The sequence below is a fragment of the Cervus canadensis genome, chromosome 31 (assembly GCF_019320065.1).
Source record: "Cervus canadensis isolate Bull #8, Minnesota chromosome 31, ASM1932006v1, whole genome shotgun sequence".
NCBI lineage: Eukaryota > Metazoa > Chordata > Mammalia > Artiodactyla > Cervidae > Cervus > Cervus canadensis.
Window position 1 is genome coordinate 36,643,004 of NC_057416.1, and position 19,368 is coordinate 36,662,371.

Genomic DNA, 19,368 nt, shown 5'->3' on the forward strand with positions numbered 1-19,368 from the left:
ACCATGACCTCCATGTAGATCGGTCATTTTTCTGCTACTTTACCCTCTCCAAACACGCTGTTATGCCTTTGTTCATCTACTTTGAAAAGAAAAAAAGAAAGTTAGCTACTCAGTTACGTCCTACTCTTTGCAACCCCATGGTCTGTAGCCCGCCAGGCTCCTCTGTCCATGGGATTCTCCAGACAAGAATACTGAAGTGGGTTTCCATTTCCTTCTCCAGGGGATCTTCCTGACCCAGGGATTGATCCCCAGTCTCCTGCATTGCAGGCAGATTCTTTACCTTCTGCCCCAGCTGCTCTTTGCTCCTTTCATTTCTGAGAGTCCTGTTCATCTTTCAGGGTGCAGCCCAGGCCCCTCCTGTGAAAAGCCTGCTCTCAGCCTCTGGCCCCCGTCCTGCCTGGGGGCTCCTGTTGGGGTGGTTTCAGGGTCTTTGCATCTGCGGTCGGTCCCAGAGTGTCTGCCGCCCGAGACTGTGAGCCCTCGAGAGCAGGGGCCTCGGGTCCCTTTCCCATCTCTGCCCTGTGCTTGCTCGTTGAATTGGACAGGGTTTCATGGAAGCTTTTAGAAGTCTTAGATTTCAGAGTTATAAAATGTGGCATTTGGTGCCATGAAGATGTATGTACCAGTTTTCTTCATGGCTAAGCAAGTCCTTGCTCTGTGCAGATGAAGAAAAATCTTCATTTTATTAAAGATGAAGCTTTATTAGCTAAAACTTTGGAAGCCTTCCCAGTCAAAGACTTCTTGAAAAAATACTTTTTAAAAAACAGAATTACTAAGCGGCTCATCTCTGTCCACACCTGTTCGGTCTTGGGAAATAGGAGTCCTCAGAAATCTATCACAGTTCTTCACACGTCTGGAGTGGCTTTCAGCTGCCAGCCTGTTAGTTTCACACGTGCTGATTAATTTCCCAGCTCCTCAGGCCCCTGCTGCTAGCCCGCAACACCTCGCTCTGAGCCCTTGGCTCCAAGGCTGTGAGTCTGCACCCAGGAGGCAGGGGTGGCCGCAGGACCAAGGAAGGGTCACCCCCGCTAGACGCTCCCCCCACTTTGAACCTCCTGTTGGAGCCCTTTTTCTGGAAATGTAACCCAGCCAAAGCCAGCATTTCCGTTTCCTGACATGAACTTTAGACCAGCCTTTGTGTGGGTAAGTCTTGCTTTCATCAAATCGTCACATCAAGGAGCGCGAAGGTTGCATTCCAGGACTTTGGCTCATTAATATCTTCCCATATGGTAACACATCGGGCATGTTGGAGTGTCTGTCGAACCTCACTGACCTGTGTACCAGAAAGGCGGATGGTCCCCTCGCCCTTAGAGGTTATCTAACAAGGTTTTTGTGAAGTAGTCTCTTTTTTTAAGAGAACCGTTACTTTTCAGTAACTGAAAGTTGAAGTAGTGTATCTGTGGGGTCCACTCCGCTGTTATTTCAGCCACCAGGCTCTGTCCTGTGCATGTACCTGCAGCGATGCCCTCAGAGCATCCAGCTTTCTAAGGCTGTTCCCCGGATGGGGGTCTGAGCCTGATGGACCAGCCCCGAGGGGTAGGGGCGAAGGTGTCTGAACTTCAAGGACCCTCCAGTATACTCGTTCATTGTTCTTTCCTCAGCTTCTGGAAGATGGACTGAGACTCATACGTATTTGAGTAAATAAATGGAATAAGGCAACATCAGAGGAAAGCTTAGTAGCTCCCCTGAAAACAAAAGTATTAAGCAGACAGCAGGGTCTGCAGTTCCCTGTGACCTCAGATGGGCAGGGACCGGAGGGGCATCTTCAGTCCCACCCACGTCCCTGTCTCGGGGGAGGAGCCGCCGGCCTGCTCTCTCACCTGCTCCGGTGGTAGGGACTCCCTGCGGTTTCAGAGCAGCTCTTGTAATTTTCACATCTTGGTAAGAGAAGCACCTTCATTTTGTTAGAATATTAAGTCCTTGGTAGTAACACGGTTGTTTCTAACTGGATGCATTTCAGTTGTTTATATCCCAGGTTGCTCTGAGTACAACAAACAGTTCTTCAGGTGGGCCAAATTTGCAGCACTTAGAAATTCTCTTAACCCCGACTGACAGTAAATAATTAGAAACTCTGGTAAATAAGGAGATTCAGGGGTGGTTTTTGTTTAAGTTGAACTTTACCGAATTACATTGTTTGTTTATTTTTGGCTATTCTGGGTCTTCATTGCAATGCACAGGCTTTTCCTCCAGTTGCAGCGACCCGGGGCTCCTCTCTAGTTTCGGTGCGTGGTCCTCTCATTACAGGGGCCTCCCACGCTGAAGCGTGGGCTCCAGGGCACGCGGGCTTCAGTACTGGTGCCACCTTGGCTCAGGAGTCGTGCCTCCCGGGCCCTGAGCACGGGCTGAGGAGATGTGGCACGCATGCTTAGCTGCTCCTCGGCATGTAGGATCTCCCTGGATCGGGGATCGAACCCAAGTCTCCTGCATTGGCAGGTGGCTTCTTTCCCACTGAGCCACCAGGGAAGCCTTGTTTATTTTTGAAGTCTATAAAAAGTCTGCAGAGAACAAGGAGACTCACATCAACTTCAGCCTGAGCCTGTAAGAAGACGGCGCGCTATTACTGACGGCAGCAAACTCCGCTCAGAATGATTGTAGTTCACCAGGTCCGTGCCTCTCTCTTTTCTGCCTGTGCAGCGAGAGGCTGGGGTGGGCAGTGGGACATTGCTTTGTTCTTGATTGAATTGGTTCCCCAAAGTCGTGGCTATTGATTGTTTACAAGGGTTCACGTGGAGTCTAATCTCAGCTTTGCAAGAGTTGTTAGGCGTCACAAGTCTGTATAAGAAACTCACCATCATTTCCCAGTTTTCAAAAAATAAATATCAGAAATAGCTCCACTTCCTTTTGACTTCACTTACTTCTACTCTATTCAGCTCCCTTTTCACTTAAAAATGTTGAATCGATCTCCACATTTCTGGTGCATTTGGAAATTTATCAGGATGGGGGACACAGGTGCGTGGTGTTCGTCACATGAAAACTTACAAAGCTCCAGCCGCTCGAAGCACAGGAGCCTGGGCTCTGCCCAATGCCCCTCGGCCCTCAGAGGAATGGCCCTGTTGCAGGAGCTCCCTCGCTATCACTGAACGTGGCCCCAGAAATTTGGCTTTTTGTTTCTTCACAGTTGAAGTGAAGATGATGTTTGCTCCAGGATGTTTTTCAAGTGATATCTAAGACGTTTTCCGTGGCATAAGTTATTAATAATTCTTAGACGTGAGTAGGGAAGGGGCAACGCTGGCAGTTCAAACCGGGCAGCTGGGCTGTCAGAGGCTGGCTGAGGAGGGAGTGCAGAGGGCAGGCGCCCAGCAGCTCCCGGGTCCACTGCGGCACCACGGAGACCTGGCAGGCAGCACAGGGCACTTCACGGCCAGCAGACCTGAGGTCGGGGCATTTTCTCTCACCCTCGCAGTGCTGGATTGGTTGGTGCTGAGATTTGAATGCGATCAGGGGAGATCGGCAGGGCCCTCCTTCCACCCCCCTGGTACACCCAGCCTGGCAGGGTCCACGTTTGTGTGGCAGCCTGGCTCCTGAGCGCACTGCCTAGGCCGTTCCTGTATAGATGCTGCAGACGCTTGGATGTGGTTTGTGCCTTAGAGCTGTGAATATGGGCTTTGAATCAACTGTCTCTTCATGGTCAGAAAGTGGACACTTCCAGGTACGTGTGTTCTCAGGTTCCAGTCCAGCAGGAAGAGAAGTCCATGTCCCTGGTGGCTCAGCTCTGTTCTGCTCAAGTGCAGAACAAAGGCCCCTTGCTGAATGGGCTGGAATTCAGCCACGTGCTCACTCCTGAATTTCAGCCTGGAGCAGAAAGTGCTTATGGATTAAGGCAGGCAGGACCCACACCAACCACATGGCTGGAAGTGCAATTTTAGCAACAGCAAATGTCCATTCTAACAAGACATGTAAATCTCTCTAAATTTTAAATCGAAAAAAAATCTAGGACATTCTTGAGGCATGCTGCATCTTTTTCTGAATATCTAATTTTTGGTAGCATGTAAAATGACATGGTTCCTTCTGAAACTGATGTACTTGAGAACAAGAGCACATTCCATATAGTGCCATTAAGGAGACTCAAGACAGCTCGTACAGAGAAGTGCACATAATATGCATTTATGGTTGTAGGCCCTCAGTTTTACTGTGGGGTTATTTGTTGGCATGGTGGGTGGGTGGGCGGTTTGATGTATTTCTTTTTGAGCAGATTCTCTGACTGTGATCTTAGCTCTGTCTCTTCAGATGGCACAGTTTTTATCTGTCAACATCACATAAGTAATTTTCACATTATGGACCACTTCTCCTCTCATAGGAGCAGTGAGTGCAAGGACATATCTCAGGGCACTGCCAGCTGTCACCGGGCAAATCTGCCACTGAAACAAGATGATCTTGCTGCTAATTTGTGAGTGGACTTGGTTGTAAACATACAAAGATAGCCATGATCACTTGCTTCCTCCGGAGTGAAAGTAAGGGAAATTTTCCCACCTTCCTAGGAGGTTAGCAGCCAGTCTGTCTCAGGAACAGAGTCTAAATCCAGTGGCATCTCCTTTATAGAAAACAGCACAAAGGTGATTATGTGTGGATCTGAGAAGCTAAGATGTGGCAGGTTAATTGACTTCTTGCGGAAGTTGAGGGATTTTCTTTTTCTTGTAGAAGACTAAGTGTTAGAGTCCGAAGCTAGAGACCCAAGTCCAGCAGCTGCCCAGACATACAAGTCCAGTTCACATCAGGGGTTTTGCGCTGCCGTTTGGAATTGCATTTTGTTCGGCACAGTGAGCGAGAGGGCTGCAGAGCTCTGGGTTTTCATCTGTAAAAGATGACGCATGCTTTTGAAGGGAGGAGAAGCTTAGCAACAGGGAGGCTTTGAATCACATTTTAAACAGATGATTGAGAAGCAGAACAGAGAGTCAGTCATGGGCCCTGCAGTGACTGTCCTTAAATCTGTCCTCACGCCTGAAATGTCTGCTCTGAGGAGCATCACTGCTTGGGGTGAAGGTACTGTCTGCAAGAAAAGGGCACAAAAGCTTACAGTTATAAAACAATGAAATGAGGGAAAGGGATGGCCTGGAAGTTAGGCCACTTTAGTCTCATCCTTCTCTGGACTTCAGTTTCTGGCTATGAAGATGAGACGGAATTGGGTGAGCTGACCTATGAGGCCCCTTCTACCTGTGTATTTTTGCTTTGAGTAGCATACTGACCCTGACGCTGGGGAAGAATGAGGGCAGGAGGAGAAGGGGGCAACAGAGGACAAGATGGTTGGATGGCATCACCAACTCAGTAAACATGAGTGTGAGCAAACTCCCAGAGATGAGGGACAAGGAAGCCTGGCGTGCTGCAGTCCACGGGGTCACAAAGAGTCAGACACAACTGAGCAACTGAACAATGTGCTAACATCAATTAATGTATTAGGTTAACTCACTCTCACGATATCTCTAAGAGTGTTATTAAACATAAAACAAGAATATTTATTTCAGTTTGGGGATATCAGATGATCTAGACCAGCTCTGTCCGATAGAGATATAATGCAAACCACACATGTAATTTTATGTATTTAGTAGCCACATGTAAAAAGAAACAGGTAGAATTCATTGTAATAAGATTTTTCAATTTAACACAGTATGTCCCAAGTATTATCATTTCCATGTGTAATCAATATAAAATTTTACAATATCTGACACTTTTTTTTCTCCATAAGCCTTCAGACTGTAGTGTCTCTGGACACTCGGGGCTCAGGGAGCCACGCGGAGCGTGTTCTCTGGCTCCCGCACGGGTCGGTCTGTCTAAGAGCCAACCCGGAACGGAGGCGCGCTCCCGGGATCGCGGGGTGCGGGTTTCTCGCATAATCGGAGAGGCCTGGCTGTCGGGCTCACGTCAGACTCCGTGTCCGCCCTGCTCTGGCCGTGCCTTGCTTGCTGTTTCGATCGTTATTTCTGGGTGGGGATCTGGTGTGAGCGCATTCACCAAGTGACCTGGGAGAATAGAAACCACCGTCCATCTCCCCACAAAGCAGTTCTCACGGGAACAGTGTGAGCGGCCGGCTTCCGGGTCCCCTTAGACCCCTTGGTAGGTGACCCTCGCGTCCGTCACTTTTTGCTGAGTCCTGGTGCCAGGAGCCATTTCCTGTGTGAACTCTGCTTTTTTTTTTTTTTTTTTTTTTCTACCCAGAATGCTTTATCTCTGTCTAACTACATTAGACTTCTTCCTACTGTTGCCTATAAGAATCTGTATGCTTTTGATGTAAGAGTTTTAAAAACTCGTTTGCTTGGGTCCCCGATCTGATTCAGGGGCTTCTCGGAGGGAGCAGGCTTCTTCAGTCCTTGCGGTGGATCTAAGTTCAGAATTACTCAGTAGACTTATAATGGAAACTAATGTTTTCAGAAATGTTTTTCTGAAAATATTAGAGAAAACTCAGATGCAAAAAAAAGCCTGTTTATCCCAGGACTGCCGGCCCAGCCCTCCCTGGAAGGCTGGGGGCCATTCCCCCTGCACGGGCTTGTTGCGGGAGCACCTGTCCGCCGGGGCGGTCCCGGGGGCTCAGCCCCACGCTCAGGACGGACGCATGGGCCTCGCTCGGGACGTGCCCGCCCTCCCCAGGCCCGGCCTTGGACGGCCGTGTGCCGGGTCACCACGCCTGGTTTCCCTGAGCTTCCGCTCCCCGGGGCGGTTCTGTGTCCTCCGTGAGTCACGACGCCCCCCTCGGGGAGGCCCGGGAGGTTTCCTGCAGCCGCTCGCTCCCCGCGTGGACCGGAGGCTGGAGGGAGTCAGGGGCCTGCCGAGGCTTGGTCACTCTTCCTGGGGTCCTCCGACTGCCCGGGACGAAGATGCTTTACCACGACGACAGGCTCGCCAATTGGCCACGGAGCCAGAGAGATGCTAGGAGGACATTTGAACCGGGCCTGTAGAAGGTGCAAAACGGCTGTAAGCTCAAAAGCCATCAATGTATTTAGGGATGACGTGTCCTGGGAAGTCGATGGGGAAGGTGGTTTACCTTCGAACTTCCTCAGATCCTACTTTAAAAATTTCCTAGAAAGACCGGCCTGTCCCCTTGGCTGGCGTTGGCATTTTGGGAGTCGTGGTGTGACAGGCCGGCTACTGCGATGAGTCCCACAAGCCTGCTTCTGAGGGAAACCGTGGGCAACGTTAGGGAATCCCGGGGCAGGCAGAAACACAAGACAGAAGCCGAGAATGAGGAGCGGAGCCTTTGCAGGAATGCTGTCATAACAGACTAAAACTTTGTGTTAGATGTGAGGTCCCGAGGGAAGAACTTAGAGACACACTTTTATCCCGTGGGAATGAAATTTAGCCTCTAATCCAGATAAGTAGTGTTTCTCCAGCTCAAATTACCTATCTTAGGTTTGTAGAAACTCGACTTCACATCTCTGTGCTTCAAAGGACAGATTTTTTTTTTTTTCCCATTTTGCTGAGCAGCAAATTTGTTAATCCCATGGATGCAGAGTAAATTTTCTTCTTCCAGTTAATTTCACACTCGGCTGTTGTAAAAGCCCGCACACAGGGCCACGCCGGGCGGGGCCCCATGGGCAGAAGCCCTGTGCACGCCGGTCTGTAGGACTGAACCACGGCTGGGTGGGAAATGGAAGATTCTTAAATTTTCCTCCAAGAGAGCAAACTGTGTTCTCTTTACTAAGTGAGCTCTGTGGACTTTTAAATTGAGAATTTGGGGTTTAATTTCTAAGAAGAGAGGAAAATCTGAGTACTGATACAGACTGGGTTTATAGAAAGGGTTTTGAGAGCTTGACAAACCAAGTTTGAAGAGTGAGAAGGCAGCAGCATCTCACAGGTTAGCTTGCCGCCCGAGTCCTGTCTTCTCAGGACGGGGATGCTGCAGAGGTGAAGCGCTGCAGGGAGACTGCGTGCCCTGCCTGGGCCTTCCAGCTGGGGAGGGGTCTTGGCTGGGGGAGGCAGGACGAGGGTGGCCATTGAGGCCTCGTTGCCCCTCCTCTGAAGGGCCTGCAGGAGCTCTGGGGGCAGTGGCCTGGGTCTCACCTGTCACCTGGCAGAGAGCAGGTGCCTTAGAATGGAGACCAGGACACTCCCCAAACGCTCTCTACAGTCCCGGTGCTTTTTGTCTGTATTAGGGGTTTTTTTTGTTTGTTTTTTACCTCTTTGGCTTATATTATTATTAGAAGTAAGCTTTTTATTTTAGTTTTGTTTTTAATTGAAGTCAGAAAGTCCATTTACAGAACAGTCAAGCCAGAAGGCAGACTGAAATGAAACAGTAGAATTCACAAAGCCTCGCATTTTCCCAGAAAGCCATGAATACAAGCTATACAACCTAAAAATGTGTCTATTTGCTGTGTCTTGGCAGTGGGTTACCACTGCATGCAGAAGCTTGATAGGGGAATGGCAGAGGGGAAAACGTTGAAATTTTCTTTTAAAAATATAAGCCCTAGCATAACTTTCAGGCAAGAACTTATGAGAAAGCTCTGTTTTGAATGTATTGCTTCCTTAAATTAATAGGTAGTAGGAGGTGAGCCTACTAATACCTGTCTACTAGTACCTGCCTACTAATTTACGGAGCTTTCGGGTAAGAACTTATGAGAAAGCTCTGCTTTGAATGTATTGCTTCCTTAAATTAGTAGGTAGTAGAAGGTGAGCCTACTAATACCTGTCTATTAATACCTGCCTACTTATTTATGGAGCTTTCAGGTAAGAACTTATAAGAAAGCTCTGCTTTGAATGTATTGCTTCCTTAAATTAGTAGGTAGTAGAAGGTGAGCCAGCAAGTTAGGGAGAGAGTCTGCAAATCCATTCTGCGTTGTCCTATAAAATGCAGAGCCTTTATTTGAATAATCAGTTCCTTCAGCAGCTCCCTGTTCTCTTGGCTTGTTTTAATTGCTTTGGTTTCTTTGTTTTCCAGTGTGGAGCTCTAGGAGCAGAAACTGTTTTGCTGTGTGTACATGACATTATCGCTGTTCCTCTCATTTCATCTTAAGCTGGCCTTTCATCCTGCCTTCATGAGAAAGGGAAATGTCAGGAGGAAATGTATTCAGGGTTTGATTGCTGGAGCGAGGTCTGAATACTGATGGCAGTGCCTAAGTTAGGATTGCCATCACAGTTTTCATTTAGCCTGTTACTATTGTATTCACATACCAGAGGTCAAAAGGAGATAGTGTTATATTAAATGAAATGAAAAATGATATGCACAGTTCAGAAGAAAAGAAACTGCTCAATCAGATGCATGTACGTTTATATGTAGATGTGGTTAAACTTCTTTTCAAATAATAATGTTACACACATACACACACACACACACACACACACACATATATATATATATATTTGACACTTAACATTTAACCTAAGCCATAACTTGTGTGGCCTTAGACACTGTATTTTTCATTCCCCTCTAGTAGGCATTGCTGCTAGTGAAAAGGATATGTTTCCTACCTGTTTGAGAAGTATTCTTACAGGTGATTGAAGACCAACTTAATAAATTCACATTGCACAAAATGTAGTAAGGAGGTTCCGAGTGAAGAAAGAACTTGATTTTAAGAAAGAAAGAAGCTGTTTAGCATTTGAATTGTCTTTGGCTCTTGGTGATCAGGGAAAGCTTCAAGGAAAGAGCAAATCTTAAGAAGGAAATTAAGGGCAAGAGCTTGCTGAATGGACAAGGCCTCAGAAAGTGTTCAGGTGCTTCTCTGAAGAGAGTAGCCACTGAACTTGGATTTGGTCAAGTCACATCTCAAGTTTTCTGATAGTGGGACCAGCTCACATAGCTATCCTGCTAGAAATCCGCTCAGACTGTTGGAGACGCCTGAGCAAGGAAGCTGAAGCACATAGCTCCTAGATTTTTAAGAACTGATCTGAGAAGGAATCCACAGAGACCACAGCAAAACCTTTAAGAAGGTGACCAAAGGCAGCAGTTGTCCCCGAGACACCTGGCATTCCCAGACTCCCTCTGTACTTCCATGAACGACATGCCCCAGAAGAGCCATGTAATGAGCCCGAGCAAGGGTTTGGGGAAGTGGATCCGTGCCATCCTGACCCCGAGACAGCTCCTGTCACTGCCTGCTCGCTTCCCACAGACCTGCTCTCTGCAGCCCGTCTCCGGGTTCATCTGGAGCTGTGTCCACTCTTGCACAGTGGATACTCTGAGATGTGAAACTGTATTAATTAAACATTCATTTTTAGTTAATGAATTTTTTGTTGTCTCTTCTTCCCTTTTTACCATCTGGTTATGAACACTTTCGTCAGAGCAAAGGTGTAATGCCTCCGGAGTGTTATTACTTTATTCGTTTTATTTGTTTATGATCAGCAGCAGATTGAAAGTGAAAGTCGCTTAGTCGTGTCTGACTCTTTGTGACCCCATGGACTATACAGTCCATGGAATTCTCCAGGCCAGAATACTGGAGTGGGTAGCCTTTCCCTTCTCCAGGGGATCTTCCCAACCCAGGGATCGAACCCAGGGCTTCCCTGTAGCCAAGCTGTTAAAGAATCCGCCTGCAACGCAGGAGACCCTGGTTCAATTCCTAGACCAGGAAGATCCCCTGGAGAAGGGCTAGGCTACCCACTCCAGTATTCTTCGCCAGCTTCTCTGGTGGTTCAGCAGGTAAAGAATCCACCTGCAATGCGGGAGACCTGGGTTCGATCCCTGGGTTGGGAAGGTCCCCTGGAGAAGGCGGAAAGGCTACCCACTGCAGTATTCTGGCCTGGAGAATTCCATGGACTGTACAGTCCGTGGGGTCACAAAGAGTTGGACACAACTGAGAAGCAGATTCGTTCCCATGATAATATTGGTGAGACTGCTGCTCTGACCCACAGAGCTCCGAGTCTTGGGTGAGAGTTGAAGGGTTTACCCGAGGGTGAAAGTGATCCTGTAAGTCACAGGCAGGGGTCCTCGGGCAAAGGAATTCACACACAAATGACCACTGACAGACGCTTGTCTTTTTAATGGGTGCTTTTGTTAGAAGGTAAATGGAGAGGCTATCAGAATGAGAACTGGTAACCACCAGATGAAGAACCACCACCACGCTCTGCAGACACTGGTCCAGTTTCTGTTTGTTTTTTCTTTTTGGCCAAGGACAACGCTTCTTTAAAAAAGCTTGGCTGTGCCGGGTCTTAATTGCCCACAGGGTTTTCTCCGGGTGCCGCGAGCGGGGGCTGCTCCCTGGTGCAGAGCGCGGGCTTCCCATCACGGCGGCCTCTCACCGCGGAGCCCAGGCTCTCCGGCCCGTGAGCTCCGTGGTCGTGGCCCCCGGGCTCTGGAGCACGGGCTCAGTAATTGGGGCAGGCACACGGGCTGCGCTGTCCCTCAGCAGCTGCGATCTTCCTGGACTCGGGACTGAATCCACGTCTCCTGTGTTGCAGGTGGATTCTTGACCGCTGAGCCACCAGCGGTGTGGTGTAAGCGGCTTTTCTTTGTCTGTAGAGAGCGAGCCCCAGCCTTAAGGAGCAGCCTCAGCCCACCCTGCAGTTTTGCGTGGGGGACGCCCTGACAGCGGTGGCTGACACGCGTGGATGAGGGCACAGACGGATCTTTGCTGAGTGGTCTCACTCAGGGCCAGACCAGAGCATGTTGACAGAAAATATGGGAGTGGGGAACCCTGGAGCTGAGAGAGTGACCCCAGAGGCAGCCGACACAGGGCTCATCTGGCGTCTGTATCCATGGTTTTGTTTTTCTGGAGTTTGCCACACTGAGAGTTGAGGATGTTTTCGTTGGATGTGAGAAGTGTTCTTTTCCCCTTTGTTCCTTCTTTCCACGTGTCCACTCACCAGGCGTGTACTCCATGTGTCCCATGTGTTTGTTCTCTGTGCTGCGGATGCATTAACAGACAAAAGCCAAGTCCTTGCCCCCGTGTGACTGCCTTCTAGGATTGGCAGGGGAGAGAGAGACAAGGTCGTTTCATAAGCAAACTCTGAGGCTCATGATGAGAAGGCCAAGGAGAAGAATAATTCAGTGACTGGTGATCAGAGCAGATGGGGCCGTTTTCGGTCTGGGTGGCCAGGGAAGGCCCCCATGTAAAGGAGACGTTTGAGTAAAGTGGAAGGGGGTGAGGAGGCCAGGGACTATGCCCTGTGGGCTCCTGGGGGCCGTGCTTCTCGGGCAGAAGAAGGTACCAGAGGCCTGGAGCAGGAGTGTGTCTGCTGTGTTCAAGGACAGTCAGGAGGCGGGTGATCTGTGCACTGTGTTCCTGGGGAGGAGGGCACAAGACCCCAGACGGATGGAGGGGCGGGGGGTCGGCACTGGTGGAGGTCTTCTAGGCCAGTGTGAGAGTTTGGGGGTCGGAAGCATTTTTAAGGATGAGAAGCCATTGGAGAATTTTGAGCAGAGAGGACACATTCTAGCCTACAGTTTAGCCCATGACTGGCTTTCGAGAAGAGTTTGCCGGGGGTTGGGGGGGGGGGGCAGAGAGGGGCAGGGGCAGAGAGACGGCTGTCGCAGCACCCCAGGCACGAGATGGTGGTGCTTGGTCCAGACTGGAAGTGGTGGAAGCAGAGAAATGGTGCGATTCTGAATTTATCCTGAAGACAGGGGGACAGGAGAGCCACTGGAGAAAGCGGAATCAAGGAGCAGAGTTTTTATTGTCAAGCTTCCTTCCTCGGGCTGTAGACCCATCTCTACGCCGCTCCCCTGGTCATCACTGGGGTACTAACTAACCATTACCCAGACCCAGAAACTGCTCTAGTATAAGTGCTGGTCAGTTAACTCTTATAGTATCGATATCCTCCACGCTATAGCGGAAGACCTAGAGACCCCTGCTTCAGCACCATGGAGAGTAAGCCACTGGTATAAAACTATTCACTGAAATAATAAAATAGTCAATGGCTTAGTACTTATTATGTGACCACAGTATGGCTTAGAGTGGACTAACATCCATCAATAATTTGTTGAACATTCAGAGGAAACCCAACAAAACTACATTATACCAAAGCCTATTAATTAAGTGTATCTTTTCCTAAATAAAATTATGACAGGAAGTGTATACACAGCTCATCTGGGATATTGTTTTATATTGAAGTACAGTTGATGTGCAATGTATCCATTTCTGGTATATAGCAAAGTGATTCAGTTATAAATATATATACTTTCTTTTTCATATTCTTTTCCATTATGGTTTATCATAGGGTATTGAATATAGTTCCCTGTGCTATGCAATAGGTCCTTGTTGTTTATCTATTATATATATAGTATCTGATAATCCCAGCATCCTAATATAGCCTCCCAATTTGGTAACTATAAATTTGGTTTCTATTTCTGTGAGTCTGTTTCTGATTTATAACTAAGTTCATTTGTATCATACTTTAGATACCATATATATCTGATATCATGTAATAGCATTATTTCATTCTTTTGTTCGGCTGAGTAATACTGCAGTGTGTGTCCCCATATCTTTTTTATCCGTTCATCTATTGAGGCACACTTAAGTTGCTTCCTTGCCTTAGCTGTTGTAAATAGTGATGCACTGGGGTGCATGCATCTTTTTCAGTTCAAGTTTTGCCTGGATATATGCCCAGGAGTAGGATCACTGGACCATATAGTGACTCAGTTTTTAATTTTTTAAGGAAGCTCCATACTCTTCTCCACTGTGGCTGTGCCAGCTTACCTTCCCACCAGCAGTGTAGGAGTGCTCCTTTGTCTCCACACGCTCTCCAGCATTTATTATTTGTAGACTTTTAATGGTGGCCATGTTTACCAGTGTGAGGTGATGCGTCATCGTAGTTTTGATTTGCATTTCTCTAATAATTAGCAGTTTTGGTCATCTTTTCATATGCTTGTTGGCCATCCATATGTCATCTTTGGTGAAATGTCTGTTTAGGTCTTCTGCCTATTGTTTGGTTGGGTTGTTTTTTTATTATTATTATTGAGTTGTATGAACTATTTGTCTGTTTTGGAAATTAAGCCCTTGTCAGTCAAATGGGATATTGTTTCTATGAGTGAGTCCAAGCTGAGTGTTGACCATTTTATTTGTCAGTAAATAATAGAAAACTTGACTGATTATTTAAACAGTCTAAACATTCTTTTTATCTCACTTAAGAAAACCGGAAGTGGATGGTCACTGGCTGCTTGAGAGTTGCCACCAAAATGTTTGACCTTTCTAAACTCCTGATTTGCTTTCCTTAGCACACTGACTTTTTGTTTTCATGCTTATCGTTTCGTGGTTTCAAAGTGCCTGCTGTAGCTCTGAACGTGTCGTCTCCGACCTTTATCAGAGCCCCAAAAGCTGCCTCCGCAGAAGCACCCTCGCCCACTCCCCTTGTGTGTCATTGGCCGGGTCTCGGCACGGGGCTGCAAGGCTGACCGTCAGGTGGGTGAGAGTTGGGTTAGTTAGAGTTGGGTCTAACTGTCCGGGTTAGACCACGATTCCTGTCCTGGGGCTAGGCTAGAACTCCAGGCCCTCAGGGAGAAGCGCAGCCCTGTTGGCTGAAGGAGGAGGCTGTGCCATCCTCTAGCAGCTCCTCTGGCCGAGACTGACCCCTGGAAAGTGACCCCTCGAGTTTTCAATCTCTGAGCCGGCGCAGCAGGTTGAAGAGTGGTTGACAAACACACTTCCTGCTGCTTTTCCCTACACACCAGCTCCAACCTGAAAAAATGTCAGGATTGGTCTCAGGAAAAGGAGTCACATCTTCTCTGAAAGGAAGAAAGGACATCAACCCTCCCAGAGATGCCACGTGGCTGCATTGTCGGGAAGACATCTGCGTTTCCCGCCCAGAGGGAGAAGCCGGGAGCAGGCGTGGAGCAGGGCTTCAAGGGCGGCCCTGCCCCTCCGTGCCTGGCCTGCCTTCAGCTCCCCGTCTTGGCTCAGAGGCAATCTCTCTGTGGCCCCAAAGCCTCTGAATAGAGGTTCTCAAATTCGGTGAGTCTGTAATCCCGGGAGAATGTGGGTTACAGTCCTTTGAGTAGTCCTGGAGAGTCCTGAGATTAAAGGTAAGTTTTCCTAAAATACTTTGAAGAGCATTTGACTTGGCCGCAGATACTGGTAGAAAGCAAAGCCGTGCTACTGCGTTTAGCAGCCTCTCTCCTGTGAGCCCGCTTACCTCAGACACGGCGCACGGCCGCTGGAGGTGCCTAAACAAACCCACGGTGTTTCTTCTCATTCCTCCCGGCGTCGCGCAGTCCTGCTCCCGGCCCCTCTCACGCTCCCCTCTGCTTTCTCTCCCCTTCTCATCTGGTGATGCTGCAGTGCCCCCCCTCTGTGCTCCGCCTTTTGTTTGCTGATTGACCCACTTATGTAATTTACTGGAAGGAAAGGAAAATATCAATAGCTCAGTCGTGCCTGACTCTTTGCGACCCCATGGACTGTAGCCCGTCAGGCTCCTCTGTCCATGGGTTTCTCCAGGCAAGAATACTGGAGTGGGTAGCCATTCCCTTCCTAGAGGATCTTCCTGACCCAGGGATCAAACCTGGATCTCTTGCCTTGCAGGCAGGTTCTTTACCATCTGAGGCACCAGGGAAGTCCAGTTTACTGGGGACAAGAGTTTTGCAGCTGGAGCTGTAAAATGAGTGGATGAAATGGCTTTTCTTCATGTATTTTTAGGTGAATTTCCCCAATAGTGTCAGTGTCTTTAAAAACTAGTAGAAAATAGCCTAGTCACCTTTTCTCCTTTTGTCCCCTTTCAAGTCATCTCAGAAAATTGTCCTTCATACCCCTTTGATTGTATAATTGCCCTAGCTTTGTGAAATAGTATGCCTTCCATTGATTTTCTGAATCTATTTTTAAACTGTCTTTAGGTCATTTTATTAAACCTTGTTCATATCGGGAGTAGTTCTTTCTTGCATTTTAATCTTGCCACCAAAGCAGTTCATGGAGACAGATTAACTCTCTAAATTCCAGGAATGAATAGATTCAGGTTTCACTGATGATAGACTACTGTGTAGTACTGATGATGTATTTTTATTAGCAAATGCCCTTATTAAACCCTTATGTAGCTTTCTGAGGAAAGAGTAGTATTTTGTTCCTTTGTTACTTCTTTACTAAAATTGGAATACATATCAATTAGTGATGCTTTCATCAGCAATTAGCAGTACCTGATGCACTTGAAAAGGTGCTCAGCATCACTAATCATCAGGCAAAGGCAAATCGAAACCACAGTGAGACACACCTCATACCTGTCAGAATGGCCATCATCAAAAAGAACATAGATAACACGTGTTGGCAAGGATGTGGAGCAAAGGGAACCCTCCTACGCTGTTAGTGGGATTATACACTGGTGCAGCCAGCGGGGAGGCATAAAGTAGGAGTTTGGGTCTAACAGGCACACACTACTGGATGTAAAATGGACAAACAGTAAGGACCTATTGCATAGCACAGGGAACTGTATTCAGTATCTTGCAATTACCTATAAAGAAAAAGATGTTTATATAAATATATTTAGGTAAGTATAGATATTTAGATAAATATATATAGATATTTTGGTAAAACTTATATAATCATAGCTCAGTTGGTAAAAAATCTGCCTGCAATGCAGGAGATCCAGTTTGATTCCTGGGTTGGGAAGATCCACTGGAGAAGGCATAAGCTACCCTCTCCAGTATTCTTGGACTTCCCTGGTGGCTCAGCTGGTAAAGAATCCACCTGCAATGTGGGAGACCAGGGTTCCATCCCTGGGTTGGGAAGATCCCCTGGAGAAGGAAAAGGCTGCCCACTCCAGTATTCTGGCCTGGAGAATTCCATGGACTGTATAGTCTATGGGGTCACAAAGAGTCAGACACGACTGAGCGACCTTCACTCATATAAAGGTTTATATAAAATATTTATATGAAACGGAATCACTTTGCTATTGACCTTAAATACACACAAGATTGTAAATCAACTATACTTCCATTAAAAACAATGAATGCAGCCACTGTGGAAAACGTAGGGCAGTCCTCAAAAAACTTAAAATAGAAACTACCACGTGATCCAACTCCCACTTCTGGGTGTATATCCAAAGAAAGTGAAAACACTAACTCAAAAAGATAGCACACTCCACTGTTCATAGCAGGATTATTTACAACTGCCAAGATAATGGAAACAACATCAGTCCACCACCAGATGAATGGACAAGGCAGATGTGGTCTATGTACAGTGGAAGACCACTCAGTGATAAAAAAGAGTGAAATCCTGCCATTTCTGACAATATGAATGGACCAAGAGGATGATATGCTTAGAGAAATAAGTCAGAAAGACAAGTACTACATGATTTCACTTACAAGTGGAATCTAAAAAAAAAACAAAACCAATGAATGGACAGACCCACAGAAACAGAGCCTTAGATACAGAGAACAGAGGAGAGAGGGCTGGGGTAAGGAGAGAAATCGGAGAGGGGATCGAGAGACACAGACTTCCCGCAAAATAAATGCATCAATAATTATGTCATATCTTTACACAGTAACAGATGGTAGCTAGACTTATCACGGTGATCATTTTGAAATGCACAGAGATGTTGAATCACTGCGTTTGTATAACAGGAGCTAACCGTGTTATAGGTAATTTCTACATAGAAAACAAACAAATGAATAAACAAACTCATAACAAAAGAGATCAGCTTTCTGGAGATCAGTTGGGGGAGGGGAAATGGGATGAAGGCAGTCAAAAGGTACAGACTCCCAGTGACAAAGTAAGGAAGTGCTAGGATAGAATGAAGCACATGATAAATAAAATAGCACTGCTCTATGTTGTATATTGAAGCTGTTAGGAGGGTAAATCCTAAGAGTGCTCATCTCAAGGAAAATCTTTTTTTCTTCTCCTCCTTTAGTTTTGTGTCTGTGTGAGACAATGGATGTTCACCAAACTTCCTGTGATCACTCTTGCATGATGTATAGACATCATATCACTACAATGTTCACCTGGAACTTACACAGTGCTATGTGTCAATTATATCTCTGAGAGACTGGAAGAAAAAAATGGGGGGAAGAAACCATTACCTGATGAATCGTGGAATGTATGATTCATGCTTAACAAGACAGTCAGAGGTAGCGGGGACAGTGAGAGCTAGGCCCAGCCACTTTGTGCTCAAGAGCCTGGGCTCGCGCTGTCTTTGCCTCCCCTCAGGCCTTGGATGCCGCCCCTCTGCATCATGCCTGCTGCCCGTGTCATGGGTTGCAGCTTTAGGAATACAAGGGAAGGGCTGACACCAGTGATTCTCCTCAAAGCCCCTCTTTATCAGAAAGCAAGTTGCTTCCCCAGGAACGTTCTCCTTACATCTCCGTGGCCAAAGCGTCACACAGACCATCTTAGCTGCAAGAGAGTCCGGGAGAGTAAGTGTTTGGTTTTATCAACCTTTGTAGTGGGCGGGACGTAAGAGAGGAGGGGTTTGAAAGTGGCTTTTGACTGGCCAGACCTTCGTGTGTGTCCGAGCAGTCATCCTAAAGTACACACTCACGCACGTAGTTTCATATCCAGGGAGGAGATACAGCTTCAGAGTGTGGGTTTTAAAGTCAGGGTCCTGAGTCCAGATCCTGGCTTCACTTCTTTATCTCCTGGACTTATCGCTGCCTCTCTTTCCTTTACTATAAAACAGGGATAATAATGTACCAGTTGCATATGATTCTTGTATTAATAATCTGCAGTTAACGTGTGGGCACATTATAAATGTCATCTTCACCAACCAAAGCTTGGCACCCCAACATGGACTCTGACCAAACCCAGAGCAAGCTTAAAGGCTAGTGGCTTTTCCCTACTTTTGAGCAAAACAGTTTGTAAAAGTAGCTTCCAGTAGCTTCAGCTTCATAATCATTAACTTAAAACTGAGATATATATACCAAATCTCAATCTTACCTGACAAACCTCTGAAAGATTTCTTGTTGTAACAGACTTTGCCTGCCTTTGTTGAGACGATTTATAACTGGTGTGTTCTTTTGTTTAGAAAGAAAATACTTTAGACCTCTACAAATCCTTCCTGTGTTGAATCACTGTGATGGGAGACTTATTTGGACTACAGTCTATCAAACTGAGAATCCAAGACCCTTCTACAATTTGCAGCGTATATATAAAAATAAAATAGCTCTGTATAGTAATTTGGATACAAACTTAAAAAAAAAAAAGAAGCAGGGTTAGAGAAAAAAAATCTCTACAGTGTTCTTCTCAGTTATTCTTAGAAAAAGATACTGGGAGACAGGAAAATCAAGGAGTCATTTAAAACATAGTAGACACTCAACAAACAATTGATGAAAAAAAAAATGTGCAGAATGAAGAAAAGCATTAGGAAATAATTTGAGGTTTCACAAGAAGGCAACTCTTAGAAGCTGGTAATCCTAGAAATGCAGTCACAGGAAACCAGGGCCGCTTCCAGGAAGTGTGGGTGGTCCTGTCGGGCCAGGAGTGTAAGTCCATCACCAACTGCTTCCTCAAGCTGGGAGTGGGGAACGGAGCACCCCCCTCCCCAGGTTCAGGGGGGGCCTCGGCCACGGCCTGCGAGGTGGCCCCAGTGGCTGAAGGCCTG

General features: G+C 47.0%; 1 protein-coding gene across 14 annotated transcripts in view; it reads left to right on the plus strand.

The window, feature by feature from the left end:
- Positions 1-19,368, plus strand: part of PSD3 (pleckstrin and Sec7 domain containing 3) — a 573,880-nt gene that overhangs the window by 546,385 nt on the left and 8,127 nt on the right. The gene's annotated exons all lie outside the window — the stretch shown is intronic.